The sequence below is a fragment of the Leuresthes tenuis genome, unplaced genomic scaffold (assembly GCF_036924035.1).
Source record: "Leuresthes tenuis unplaced genomic scaffold, fLeuTen1.0.hap1 SCAF_10, whole genome shotgun sequence".
Taxonomy (NCBI): domain Eukaryota; kingdom Metazoa; phylum Chordata; class Actinopteri; order Atheriniformes; family Atherinopsidae; genus Leuresthes; species Leuresthes tenuis.
In genome coordinates this window covers 28162617-28176761 of record NW_027325364.1, presented here as the reverse complement: position 1 = coordinate 28176761, position 14145 = coordinate 28162617, and the positions used below count along the sequence as shown (strand labels likewise).

Here is a 14145-nt window from a genome sequence, read left to right as displayed (position 1 = left end):
CAGTATGTATGGATTCTGATGTGACTGATAAACCCATTCGTATCTTAAGCACAATCTAATACGTGAGACAACGCCCTGGCACACGATAAAAAAAAAAAGAGAGAGCGGTTTTGTGTCCCCACAGTCCATAATGTAGAAAAGAGAGAAAAAAGCCTTTCTGATTTGGTGTGTGTGCTCATAGTGCAGAGTGTAGAGAAAAGAAAGCCGTTTTGGTGTCACGGGTGTTGTGACTTACACACACACATTTCTAAATTGAGAAAGGAAATTATTTTAGAGGAAGCACTAGAGTTTAGATCCCACATTTGTTGATAGGCATTCATTTATTTCTTCACTTCTGATAAAAATGATAAGACTGACCTAAAGAATTGGAGGCCCATCACACTTTTAAACTTTGACTGTAAACTTTTTAGCAAGGTTTTAACGACACGGATGTCCTCTGTTTTAGAGGAGGTAATTCACCCAGACCAGGCTTGTGCCATCTCAGAGAGACAACTCACCGACAGCCTCGTACTGATTCGAGACATCATTGATTACGCTAGAGACAGAAATACCCGGCTTGTCATCTTAAATTTAGACTTTGAAAAAGCTTTTGATCGGGTCTCGCATATATCTCTTTCAGGTGTTGCAGCCATCGAATAGGGCCCGATTGTTCCTACTTGATGAGATTTGTTTGGTTGAGACGCTTGCTCCCCCCCCTTGCTCCTCGGCTGACCAAGTAGGAACAATCGGGCCCTATTCGATGGCTGCCTTGTCTTTTACTCTGTGCAAAAGACAAGGCAGCCACAAACACCACGGGAACACCGTATTGAGGCTTTGTTCTGACCACTCATTCGGTGTCGCGTTTCTTTCAAGCAATTCTCCCGGTTAGCCCACACTCGGCTCGCTCCCAGAGCTGTGTTAAAGTCTACTTCGCATTCACTCTCTTTTCTCAGCAGATTAAAAGAAAGTTTCATCTTGGGCTCCCTGAAACTTCCATCCTGCACCGCTGTTTGCTTTTTCACAAGAGCAGAGAAGAGCGCACCGTTCCCAGCGGCACTGCAGTACTGGGTCGATGCTTGGAGTGAACGGAGCAAGCTTCTTTTTCAACTCCTATTCTTAAAAATCCATTTAATATGTAGTCCTCGTATAGAGGACATATTAAACTGATAAGAACAGATACTACACTTGATCTTAGCCAAAAGGCCGAGAAGCGATAACTGTCCACTGTTTCAGGTCCGAGGGCCCTTGCTGGCACAATGCGCACTTGTAGCAGTGTTCTTTTTATGGCCATAGGTGGCCAGAGTGTCACGTTGCACCTCCGCCCACCCGCTGCACTGAGCACTCTTCAGCCCTTTTAAATGGTATAACTTTGCACTCCCGCATGCTCCAGCAAGCACCATTCAAGCAACAACTTTGCACTCCAGCTTCGAACATCGGCACAATCGCAACAAGTAAGGCGACTCTACTCAGAGAAGTCACTCTGCACAGTAACAAGATTTCTTTTGCACAGACAGAAAGGGCTTCACCCGCAAAGGTAAAGCCTGCTAAAAATAGAAACAACTCATTAGTGCTGCTCTCCACGAAAGTCTTTAGTAAAAGGCGAAAGACTTGTATGTTATGAAGAGAAACCAGAGTACGATTATCCGTAACTGCGGGAGCAGGGCATCAGGCTAGTTGCCATAGCCACCTTCCCCATGGTGAGCGTTGCTTGGTTGAAACGCTTGCCCCTGTGCAATCGACAAGGCAGCAACAAAAACACCACGGGAACACCGTATTGAGGCTTTGTTCTGACCGCTCATTCGGTGTCGCGTTTCTTTCAAGCAATTCTCCTGGTTAGCCCACACTCGGCTCGCTCCCAGAGCCGTGTTAAAGTCTACTTCGCATTCACTCTCTTTTCTCAGCAGACTCTTGGGATTTTATCTATAAAATGAATTCCTTCACTCAAACTATGTTAAAACTGCTTTGTCCTTCATATTTACCATGTCTAGAAAGATTTAAACAAAAAAAAAACAACGTTGTACTTTGCAGTAAAAGAAAGAGCAAATCTAAAGTTTCAGGAATCCGAGAATAAGCTTACTTTCATGAGTTCTTCACGATTTCGGATTTTGCTATAAAATGAATTCCTTCACTCAAACTAAATTAAAACTGCTAAACCGCTAATCTGTTACATGTAAGGCAGATGTCAAATTCACCGAAATAGGATCTAAGGGTATTCGGCCAATCGAGCTGTAGCAGCTTTGGTAAAAGAGTATAAGTTGAAGAGTTTGTGAATAAAGGTGTGCGCACACATAGTGAGCTGTAGGAAAATAGGCAGGGAGCAATGCCGGCTGGGGTATATGTTCTTGTATGTTGTCTGACTGTTTGATTTGAATGTGTTGTGTAAGTGTCCTGTTGAATGTTACATGTTTGGGCTTTGACACTTCACTGTGGTTGTTAACTGTGTGGTGTGTCCTGAAATGTTATATGTTTGGGCTGTGTGACATGCTTAATGCTTGTCAGTAGCTACCCACTTATTCATATATAGCAACTGACAACATAAGAAGTCTGGACATACTTTGATAGTAGTTGTAGAAGTATCCTTATTGATAATAGATAAACTAATTCATAGTGATAGAACAGTAGATGAACAGGTGCCTGCACATGTCTCACGAAAATAAAATGGGTGTATGATTGCTGACGGCAGAGCAATACTGCCAAACTTATGAGTTCTTGTGGCAAACTTGATTCAGTGTCTTGACGTGTATACGCTGTTTCGCTGACTTGATTGTCACAAGAAACAAAGTGTGTTTGATAAGATCCGACCATTTTATTACGGGAGGATCAGTATGTATGGATTCTGATGTGACTGATAAACCCATTCGTATCGTAAGCATAATCTAATACGTGAGACAACGCCCTGGCACACAATCAAAAAAAAAAAGAGAGAGCGGTTTTGTGTCCCCACAGTCCATAATGTAGAAAAGAGAGAAAAAAGCCTTTCTGATTTGGTGTGTGTGCTCACAGTGCAGAGTGTAGAGAAAAGAGAGAAAAGAAAGCCGTTTTGGTGTCACGGGTGTTGTGACTTACACACACACATTTCTGAATTGAGAAAGGAAATTATTTTAGAGGAAGCACTAGAGTTTAGATCCCACATTTGTTGATAGGCATTCATTTATTTCTTCACTTCTGATGAAGTTTCAACAATAAACAACAAACTTTGTATTATGAGAAAGAACCAGACTCATTCTTCAGGAATCCGAAAATAAGCTCTATTTTACGAGTTATACACGAATTCGGATTCTCCTATAAAACGAATTCCTTAACTCTAACCAAGTTAAGACTGCTTTGTCCTTCATATTTATTCATGTCTAATCAAGTTTCAACGATAAACAACGTTGTACTTTGTACTTCTTCAGCAATAAGCATCTCTCGACATATGACGAAATACAGATTTTGCTATAAAATTAATTCCTTCTATCAGCCTGACTTAAAACTGTTTGTCCTCCTTATTTATCCACTTCAAATCAAGTTTCAACAATTAAAAAAATGTTGTAGTTTGAAAAAAAAGAACTTAATCTTAAGCAATCAGTAGGGTAAGAAAGGGTAAGAAAAGGTGCAAATGCCAACCATACATCACTAAAAGGTGGAGCGGAAGTATTCGGCTGCAAGTAGGTGCGAATGCCTGACAATGTATGATCAAAAGAGGGAGCGGAGGTTTTCGGCTGCAAGGTCTGAATATCCAACCATAATTTGTAAAAACCGGGGAAGAAAAGGCTCGAAAGCCCGACTATACACCATCAAAAGCGGGAGCGGAGGTGTTCGGCTGCAAGTAGGTGTGAATGTTCGACCATAATTTGTAAAAAGCGGGTAAGAAAAGGTTCGAATGCCCGACTATATATTAACCAAAGCAGGAGGAGAGGTCTTCGGATAAGAGTGGGTGAGAATTTACAACCATAATCTATAAAATGCGGTGAAAAAAAAGGTGTGAATACCCCATAGAACACTAAAAGGTAGAGCGGAAGTGTTCGGCTGCAAGAAGGTGTGAATGTCTGACCATAGTTTGTAAAAAGCGGGTAAGAAAAGGTTCGAATGCCCGAACATACACCATCAAAGGAGGGAGCGGAGGTGTTCCGCTGTAAGAAGGTGTGAATGTCCGACCATAGTTGGCAAAAAGCAGGTAAGAAAAGGTTAAAATACCCGATTGTACACAATCAATAGCGGGAGCAGAGTTGTTCCGCTACTAAAAGGTGTGAAAGTCCGACCATGGTTTGTAAAAAGCGGGTAAGAAAAGGTGCGAATCCCCGACAATGTATGATCAAAAGAGGGAGCGGAGGTTTTCGGCTGAAACAAGGTCTGAATGTCCATCCATATTTTGTAAAATTCTGGGAAGAAAAGGCTCGAAAGCCCGACTATACACCATCAACAGCTGGAGCGGAGGTGTTCAGCTGCAAGAAGGTCTGAATGTCCATCAATAATTGCTAGAAAACATGGAAGAGAATTTTCGAATATCAAACCGCACATGATCATAAGCGGGAGAGGAGGTGTTCAAATGCAAGAAGGTGTGAATGTCCACCCATAATTACTGCAAAATGGGTAAGAAAAGGTACGAATGCCCAACCATACATGATCCTAACAGGGAGCGGAGGTGTTTGGCTGCGACAAGGTGTGTATGTCCACCCATAATTAATGAAAAGCGGGCAACAAGTAGGTTTGAATACCCATCATCAAAAGCAGGAGTGGATGTGTTCGGCTACAAGAAGGTTTGAATGTCTGACCACAGTTTGTAAAAAGCGGGTAAGAAAAGGTTCGAATGCCCGAACATACACCATCAAAGGAGGGAGCGGAGTTGTTCCGCTGTAAGAAGGTGTGAATGTCCAACCATAATTGGCAAAAAGCAGGTAAGAAAAGGTTAAAATACCCTATTGTACACAATCAATAGCGGGAGCAGAGTTGTTCCGCTACTAAAAGGTGTGAAAGTCCGACCATGAATTGTAAAAAGCAGGTAAGAAAAGGTGCGAATGCCCGACAATGTATGATCAAAAGAGGGAGCGGAGGTTTTCGGCTGAAAGAAGGTCTGAATGTCCATCCATAATTTGTAAAAATCGGGGAAGAAAAGGCTCGAAAGCCCGACTATACACCATCAACAGCTGGAGCGGAGGTGTTCAGCTGCAAGAAGGTCTGAATGTCCATCAATAATTGCTAGAAAACATGGAAGAGAATTTTCGAATATCAAACCGCACATGACCATAAGCGGGAGAGGAGGTGTTAAAATGCAAAAAGGTGTGAATGTCCACCCATAATTCCTGCAAAATGGGTAAGAAAAGGTACGAATGCCCAACCATACATCATCAAAAGCAAGAGTGGATGTGTTCGGCTACAAAAAGGTTTTAATGTCCGACCATAGTTTGTAAAAAGCGGGTAAGAAAAGGTTCGAATGCCCGAACATACACCATCAAAAGAGGGAGCGGAGGTGTTCCACTGTAAGAAGGTGTGAATGTCTGACCATAGTTGGTAAAAAGCGGGTAAGAAAAGGTTAAAATACCCGACTGTACACAATCAATAGCGGGAGCGGAGTTGTTCGGCTATAAGAAGGTGTGAAAGTCCGACCATGGTTTGTAAAAAGCGGGTAAGAAAAGGTTCGAATGCCCGAATATATACCATCAAAAGCGGAAGCGGAGGTGTTCGGCTGCAAGAAGGTGTGAACGTCCGACCAAAGTTTGTAAAAAGCAGTGAAGAAAAGTTTCGAATATCCAACCAAACATAATCAAAAGCGGGAGCAGAGCTGTTCGACTGCAAGTAGGTGTGAATGTCAGATCATAATTTGCAAAAAGCTGATGAGAAAGGGTGAGAATGCCCGACTATACACCATCAAATGCGGGAGCGGAAGTGTTCGGCTGTGAGTAGGTGTGAATGTCAAACCATAATTGCTGAAAAATGTGTTAGAAAAGACTAGAATGCCGGACCATACATCATCAAAAGCGGGAAAAGTGGTGTTCGGCTGCAAGTAGGTGTGAATGTCCAGCCATAATTACTCCCAAACCGGTAAGAAAAGGTAATATTGCCAGACCATACATTATCAAAACAGGGAGCGGAGTTGGTTAAGCTGCAAGGTGTGAATGTCTGACTAAAGTTTATAAAAAGCGGGTAAGACAAGGTGCGAATTCTTGACAATGTATGATCAAATGAGGGAGCGGAGGTTTTCGGCTGCAAGGTCTGAATGTACAACCATAATTTGTAAAAACTGGGGAAGAAAAGGCTCGAAAGCCCGACTATACACCATCAAAAGCGGGAGCGGAGGTGTTCGGCTGCAAGTAGGTGTGAATGTTCGACCATAATTTGTAAAAAGCGGGTAAGAAAAGGTTTGAATGCCCGACTATATATTAACAAAAGCAGGAGGAGAGGTCTTCGGATAAGAGTGGGTGAGAATTTCCAACCATAATCAATAAAATGCGGTGAAAAAAAAGGTGTGAATACCCCATAGAACACTAAAAGGTGGAGCAGAAGTGTTCGGCTGCAAGAAGGTGTGACTGTTCGACTATATTTGGTGAAAAGCAGGTGAAGCAAGGTCTGAATGCCCAACCTTACATCATCAAAAACGAGATCAGAGGTGTTTGGCTGCAAGAAGGCCATAGTTTGCCAAAAGCGGGTAAGCTGCAAATGACCGACTAAATATCAACAAAAGTGGGGGCGGAGGTCTTCGGATGCAAGTGGGTGTGAATATCCCACCATACAAGTATGGTGGAGAGGAAGCTGTGAATGGCCGACCATAGTAAAAAGCGGGTGAGAAAAGGTGCGAATGTCCAATCATACATGATCAAAACAGGGAGCGGAGGTGTTTGGCTGCGACAAGGTGTGTATGTCCACCCATAATTAATGAAAAGCGGGCAACAAGTAGGTTTGAATACCCATCATCAAAAGCAGGAGTGGATGTGTTCGGCTACAAGAAGGTTTGAATGTCTGACCATAGTTTGTAAAAAGCGGGTAAGAAAAGGTTCGAGTGCCCGAACATACACCATCAAAAGAGGGAGCGGAGGTGTTCCGCTGTAAGACGGTGTGAATGTCCAACAATAGTTGGTAAAAAGCGGGTAAGAAAAGGTTAAAATACCCGACTGTACACAATCAATAGCGGGAGCGGAGTTGTTCGGCTACTAAAAGGTGTGAAAGTCCGACCATGGTTTGTAAAAATTGGGTAAGAAAAGGTGCGAATGCCCGACAATGTATGATCAAAAGAGGGAGTGGAGGTTTTCGGCTGCAAGAAGGTCTGAATGTCCAACCATAATTTGTAAAAACCGGGGAAGAAAAGGCTCGAAAGCCCGACTATACACCATCAAAAGTGGGAGCGGAGGTGTTCAGCTTCAAGACGGTCTGAATGTCCATCAATAATTGCTAGAAAACATGAAAGAAAATTTTCGAATATCAAACTGCACATGATCATAAGCAGGAGAGGATGTGTTCAGCTGCAAGAAGGTGTGAATGTCTACCCATAATTACTGAAAAATGGGTAAGAAAAGGTGCGAATGCCTAACCATACATCATCAAAAGAGGGAGCGGAGGTGTTCCGCTGTAAGACGGTGTGAATGTCCGACCATAGGTGGTAAAAAGCGGGTAAGAAAAGGTTAAATTACCCGACTGTACACAATCAAAAGAGGGAGCGGAGTTGTTCAGCTAAGAGAAGGTGTGAAAGTCCGACCTTGGTTTGTAAAAAGCGGGTAAGAAAAGGTTCGTATGCCCGAATTTACACCATCAAAAGCGGAAGCGGAGGTGTTCGGCTGCAAGATATTGTGAACGTCCGACCAAAGTTTGTAAAAAGCAGTTAAGAAAAGGTTCGAATATCTAACCAAACATAAGAATGAGTCTTTTCCGCTGTAGAATGCCCGACTATAGACCATCAAATGCGGGAGCGGAGGTGTTCGGCTCTGAGTAGGTGTGAATGTCCGACCATAATTGCTGAAGAATGTGTTAGAAAAGGTAAGAATGCTGGACCATACATCATCAAAAGCGGTAGAGGTGGTGTTCGGCTGCAAAAAGATGTGACTGTTCGACTAAAGTTTGTAAAAAGTGGGTAAGACAAGGTGCGAATGCCTGACAATGTATGATCAAAAGCGGGAGCGGAGGTGTTCAGCTGCAAGAAGGTCTACATGTCCATCAATAATTGCTAGAAAACATGAAAGAAAATTTTCGAAAATCAAACCGCACATGATCATAAGTGGGATAGGAGGTGTTCAGCTGCAAGGTGTGAATGTCCACCCATAATTCCTGAAAAATGGGCAAAAAAAAGGTGTGAATGCCCAACCATACATCATCAAAAGCAGGAGTGGAAGTGTTCAGCTACAAGAAGGTGTGAACGTCCAACCAAAATATGTAAAAAGAAGTTAAGAAAAGGTTTGAATATCCAACCAAACATAATCAAAAGCGGGAGCAGAGCTGTTCGACTGCAAGTAGGTGTGAATGTCAGATCATAATTTGCAAAAAGCTGATGAGAAAGGGTGAGAATGCCCGAATATACATCATCAAATGCGGGAGCGGAGTTGTTCGGCTGTGAGTAGGTGTGAATCTCCGACCATAATTGCTGAAAAATGTGTTAGAAAAGGTAAAAATGCTGGTCCATACATCATCAAAAGCGAGAGAGGTTGTGTTCGGCTGCAAGTAGGTGTGAATGTCCAGCCATAATTACTCACAAACAGGTAAGAAAAGGTAGTATTGCCAGACCATATATGATCAAAACAGGGAGCGGAGGTGGTTCAGCTGCAAGAAGGTTTGAATGTCAAACTAAAGTTCAAATATATTAACAAAAGCGGGAGGAGAGGTCTTCGGATGAAAGTGGTTGAAAATTTCCAACCATAATGTATAAAATGCGGTGAAAAAAAAGGTGTGATAGAACACTAAAAGGTGGAGCGGAAGTGTTCGGCTGCAAGAAGGTGTGAATGTCCGACTATATTTGGTGAAAAGCAGGTGAAGCAAGGTCTGAATGCCCAACCTTACATCATCAAAAGCAAGATCAGAGTTGTTTGGCTGCAAGAAGGCCATAGTTTGCCAAAAGCGGGTAAGGTGCGAATGTCCGACTAAATATCAACAAAATTTGGGGCGGAGGTTTTCGGATGCAAGTGGGTGTGAATATCCCACCATACAAGTATGGTGGAGAGGAAGCTGTGAATAGCCGACCATAGTTTGGAAAAAGCGGGTAAGAAAAGGTTTGAATGCCCGAACATACACCATCAAAAGAGGGAGCGGAGGTGTTCCGCTGTACGAAGGTGTGAATGTCCGACCATACTTGGTAAAAAGCGGGTAAGAAAAGGTTAAAATACCCGACTGTACACAATCAATAGCGGGAGCGGATGTGTTCGGCTACAAGAAGGTGTGACAGTCTGACCATGGTTTGTAAAAAGCGGGTAAGAAAAGGTGCGAATGTCCGACAATGTATGATCAAAAGAGAGAGCGGAGGTTTTCGGATACACGAAGGTTTGTATGTCCTACCATAGTTTGTAAATAGCGGGTAAGAAAAGGTTTGAATGCCCGACTATACACCATCAAAAGAGGGAGCGGAGGTGTTCCGCTGTACGAAGGTGTGAATGTCCGACCATAGTTGGTAAAAAGCGGGTAAGAAAAGGTTAAAATACCCGACTGTACACAATCAATAGCGGGAGCGGAGTTGTTCGGCTACAAGAAGGTGTGAAAGTCCGACCATGATTTGTAAAAAGCAGTTAAGAAAAGGTTCGAATATCCAACCAAACATAATCAAAAGCGGGAGCAGAGCTGTTCGAATGCATGTAGGTGTGAATGTCCAGCCATAATTACTCACAAACGGGGGAAGAAAAGGTAGTATTGCCAGACCATACATGATCAAAACAGGGAGCGGAGGTTCAGCTGCAAGGTTTGAATGTCTGACTATAGTTTGTAAAAAGCGGGTAAGACAAGGTGCGAATGCCCAACAATGTATGATCAAAAGAGAGAGCGGAGGTGTTCGGCTGCAAGGTCTGAATGTCCAACCATAATTTGTAAAAACCGGGTAAGAAAAGGCTCGAAAGCCCGACTATACATTATCAAAAGCGGGAGCGGAGGTGTTCAGCTGCAAGAAGGTGTGAATGTTCAACTAAAGTTTGTAAAAAGCTGGTAAGACAAGGAGCGATGTCCCGACATTGTATGATCAAAAGCGGGAGCGGAGGTGTCCAGCTGTGAGTAGGTGTGAATGTCCGACCATAATTGCTGAAAAATGTGTTAGAAAAGGTAAGAATACTGGACCATACATCATCAAAAGCGGGAGAGGTGGTGTTCGGCTGCAAGAAGGTGTGAAAGTCCGACAATGGTTTGTAAAAAGCGGGTAAAAAAAGGTTCGAATGCCCGAATATACATCATCAAAAGCGGAAGCGGAGGTGTTCGGATGCAAGAAGGTGTGAACGTCCGACCAAAGTTTGTAAAAAGCAGTGAAAAGCGAGAAAAAGCATTTCGTGAGTTCTGCATGATTTGGGATTTTGCTTATAAAATGCATTACTTCACTCAAACTATGTTAAAACTGATTTGTCCTTCATATTTACCATGTCTAGAAATATTTAAACAAGAAAACAACGTTGTACTTTGCAGTAAAAGAAAGAGCAAATCTAAAGTTTCAGGAATCCGAGTATAAGCCTGCTTTCATGAGTTCTGCACGATTTCGGATTTTGCTATAAAATTGCTTTGCTCAAACCAAGTTAAAACTGCTTTGTCCTTCCATATTCATCAATGTCTAGATTGACTTCAACAAAGAAAAACATTGGACTTTGCAGTAGAAGAAGTTGAAATCCATCTACACATTGATAAATATGAAGGAAAAAGCAGTTTTAACTTGGTTTGAGTGAATGAATTCATTTTATACATAAAATCCGAAATCGTGCAGAACTCATGAAAATAAGCTTATTCTCGGATTCCTAAAACTTTTGATTGGCTCTTTCTTTTACTGCAAAGTACAACGTTGTTTTTTTGTTTAAATCTATCGAGACATTGATAAATATGAAGGTAAAAGCCGTTTTAACATAGTTTGAGTGAAGGAATTGATTTTATAGATAAAATCCCAAATCTTGCAGAACTCCTCAAAAGGGGCGTATGGCTTAATCACAAGTGTGGTTCTTTCTCATTCAGGGTAGTATGAGGAAGTTTATGCTTGAAATATATGTAGAAATGGGTACATATGAAGGACAAAGCAGTGTTAACTTAGTTTGAGTGAAGGAATTCATTTTATACATAAAATCCGAAATCGTGCAGAACTCATGAAAATAAGATTATTCTCGGATTCCTAAAACTTTTGATTTGCTCTTTCTTTTATTGCAAAGTACAACGTTGTTTTTTTGTTTAAATCTATCGAGACATTGATAAATATGAAGGTAAAAGCCGTTTTAACATAGTTTGAGTGAAGGAATTAATTTTATAGATAAAATCCCAAATCATGCAGAACTCCTCAAAAGGGAGGTATGGCTTAATCACAAGTGTGGCTCTTTCTCATTCAGGGTAATATGAGGAAGTTTATGCTTGAAATATATGTAGAAATGGGTACATATGAAGGACAAAGCAGTGTTAACTTAGTTTGCGTGAAGAAATTCATTTTATACATAAAATCCGAAATCGTGCAGAACTCATGAAAATAAGCTTATTCTCGGATTCCTAAAACTTTTGATTTGCACTTTCTTTTACTGCAAAGTACAACGTTGTTTTTTGTTGAAATCTATCTAGACATTGATAAATACCAGCCGAAACTCTGCTGCCGCTTTTGATAATTTATGGTTGGGCATTCTTACCTTTTCTTACCCGCTTTTTACAAATTATGATCTTACATTCACACCTACTTGCAGTCGAACACCTTCTCATCCACTTATGATCATGTGCGGTTGGGCTTTCGCACCTTTTCTTACCCATTTTTCAGTAATTATGGGTGGACATTCAGACCTTCTTGCAGCCGAAAACCTCCGCTCCTCTTTTGATCATACATTGTCGGGCATTCACACCTTGTCTTACCCGCTTTTTACAAACTTTAGTCGGACATTCACACCTTCTTGCAGCTGAACCACCTCCGCTCCCTGTTTTGATCATATATGGTCTGGCAATAGTACCTTTTCTTACCCGTTTGTGAGTAATTATGGCTGGACATTCACACCTTCTTGCAGCCGAACACAACCTCTCCCGCTTTTGATGATATATGGTCCGGCATTCTTACCTTTTCTAACACATTTTTCAGCAATTTTGGTCGGACATTCACACCTACTCACAGACGAACACCTCCGCTCCCACATTTGATAGTGTATAGTCGGGCATTCTCACCCTTTCTCATCAGCTTTTTGCAAATTATGATCTGATATTTACACATACTTGCAGTCGAACAGCTCTGCTCCCGCTTTTGATTATGTTTGGTTGGATTTTCGAACATTTTCTTAATGCTTTTTACAAACTTTGGTCGGACGTTCACACCGTCTTGCAGCCGAACACCTCCGCTTCCGTTTTTGATGGTGTATAGTCGGGCATTCGAGCCTTTTCTTACCCACCTATTACTTACTATGGTTGGACATTCAAACCTTCGTGTAGCCGAACACATCCTTTCCTGCTTTTGATGATGTATGATTTGGCATTCGCACCTTTTCTTACCCATTTTTCAGTAATTATTGGTCGGACGTTCAGACCTTCTTGCACCTGAACACCTCTGCTCCCGCTTTTGATGGTGTATAGTCGGGCTTTCGAGCCTTTTCTTCCCCAATTTTTACAAATTATGGTTCGACATTCAGACCTTGCAGCCGAAAACCTCCGCTCCCTCTTTTGATCATACATTGTCGGGCATTCGCACCTTTTCTTACCCGCTTTTTACAAATTATGATCTGACATTCACACCTACTTGCAGTTGAACAGCTCTGCTCCCGCTTTTGATTATGTATGGTTGTATATTCGAACCTTTTCTTAACTGCTTTTTACAAACTTTGGTTGGACGTTCACACCTTCTTGTAGCCGAACACATGCACTCCTGCTTTTGATGATGTATGGTTGGGCATTCGCACCTTTTTTTTTACCCATTTTTCAGGTATTATGGGTGGACATTCACACCTTCTTGCAGCTGAACACCTCCTCTCCCACTTATGATCATGTGTGGTTTGATTTTCGAAAATTTTCTTTCATGTTTTCTAGCAATTATTGATGGACATGTAGACCTTCTTGCAGCTGAACACCACCTCTCCCGATTTTGATTATGTATGGACCGGCATTTTTACCTTTTCTAACACATTTTTCAGCAATTATGGTTGGAGATTCACACCTACTCACAGCCGAACAACTCCGCTACCGCATTTGATGGTGTATAGTCGGGCATTCTCACCCTTTCTCATCAGCTTTTTGCAAATTATGATCTGACATTCACACCTACTTGCAGTCGAACAGCTCTGCTCCCGCTTTTGATTATGTATGGTTGGATATTCGAACCTTTTCTTAACTGCTTTTTACAAACTTTGGTTGGACGTTCACACCTTCTTGTAGCCGAACACATGCACTCCTGCTTTTGATGATGTATGGTTGGGCATTCGCACCTTTTTTTTACCCATTTTTCAGGTATTATGGGTGGACATTCACACCTTCTTGCAGCTGAACACCTCCTCTCCCACTTATGATCATGTGTGGTTTGATTTTCGAAAATTTTCTTTCATGTTTTCTAGCAATTATTGATGGACATTTAGACCTTCTTGCAGCTGAACACCACCTCTCCCGATTTTGATTATGTATGGACCGGCATTTTTACCTTTTCTAACACATTTTTCAGCAATTATGGTTGGAGATTCACACCTACTCACAGCCGAACAACTCCGCTAGCGCATTTGATAGTGTATAGTCGGGCATTCTCACCCTTTCTCATCAGCTTTTTGCAAATTATGATCTGACATTCACACCTACTTCCAGACGAACAGCTCTGCTCCCGCTTTTGATTATGTTTGGTTAGATATTCGAACCTTTTCTTAACTGCTTTTTACAAACTTTTGTCGGACGTTCACAATATCTTGCAGCCGAACACCTCCGCTTCCGCTTTTGATGGTGTATATTCGGGCATACGAACCTTTTCTTACCCGCTTTTTACAAACCAAGGTCGGACTTTCACACCTTTTCTTAGCTGAACAACTCCGCTCCCTCTTTTGATTGTGTACAGTCGGGTAATTTAACCTTTTCTTACCCGCTTTTTACCATCTATGG

The 14145-nt window shown here is 41.9% G+C and overlaps 2 non-coding genes across 2 annotated transcripts; both read right to left on the bottom strand.

The window, feature by feature from the left end:
* Window positions 1–1010: 1010 nt before the first annotated feature.
* LOC140317058 (U2 spliceosomal RNA) lies at window positions 1011–1194 on the bottom strand. Its single transcript, XR_011917408.1, has one exon. It is a non-coding gene; the product is annotated as a U2 spliceosomal RNA (small nuclear RNA).
* Window positions 1195–1502: 308 nt separating this feature from the next.
* Window positions 1503–1616, bottom strand: LOC140317419 (U5 spliceosomal RNA). Its single transcript, XR_011917735.1, has one exon. It is a non-coding gene; the product is annotated as a U5 spliceosomal RNA (small nuclear RNA).
* Window positions 1617–14145: the final 12529 nt, after the last annotated feature.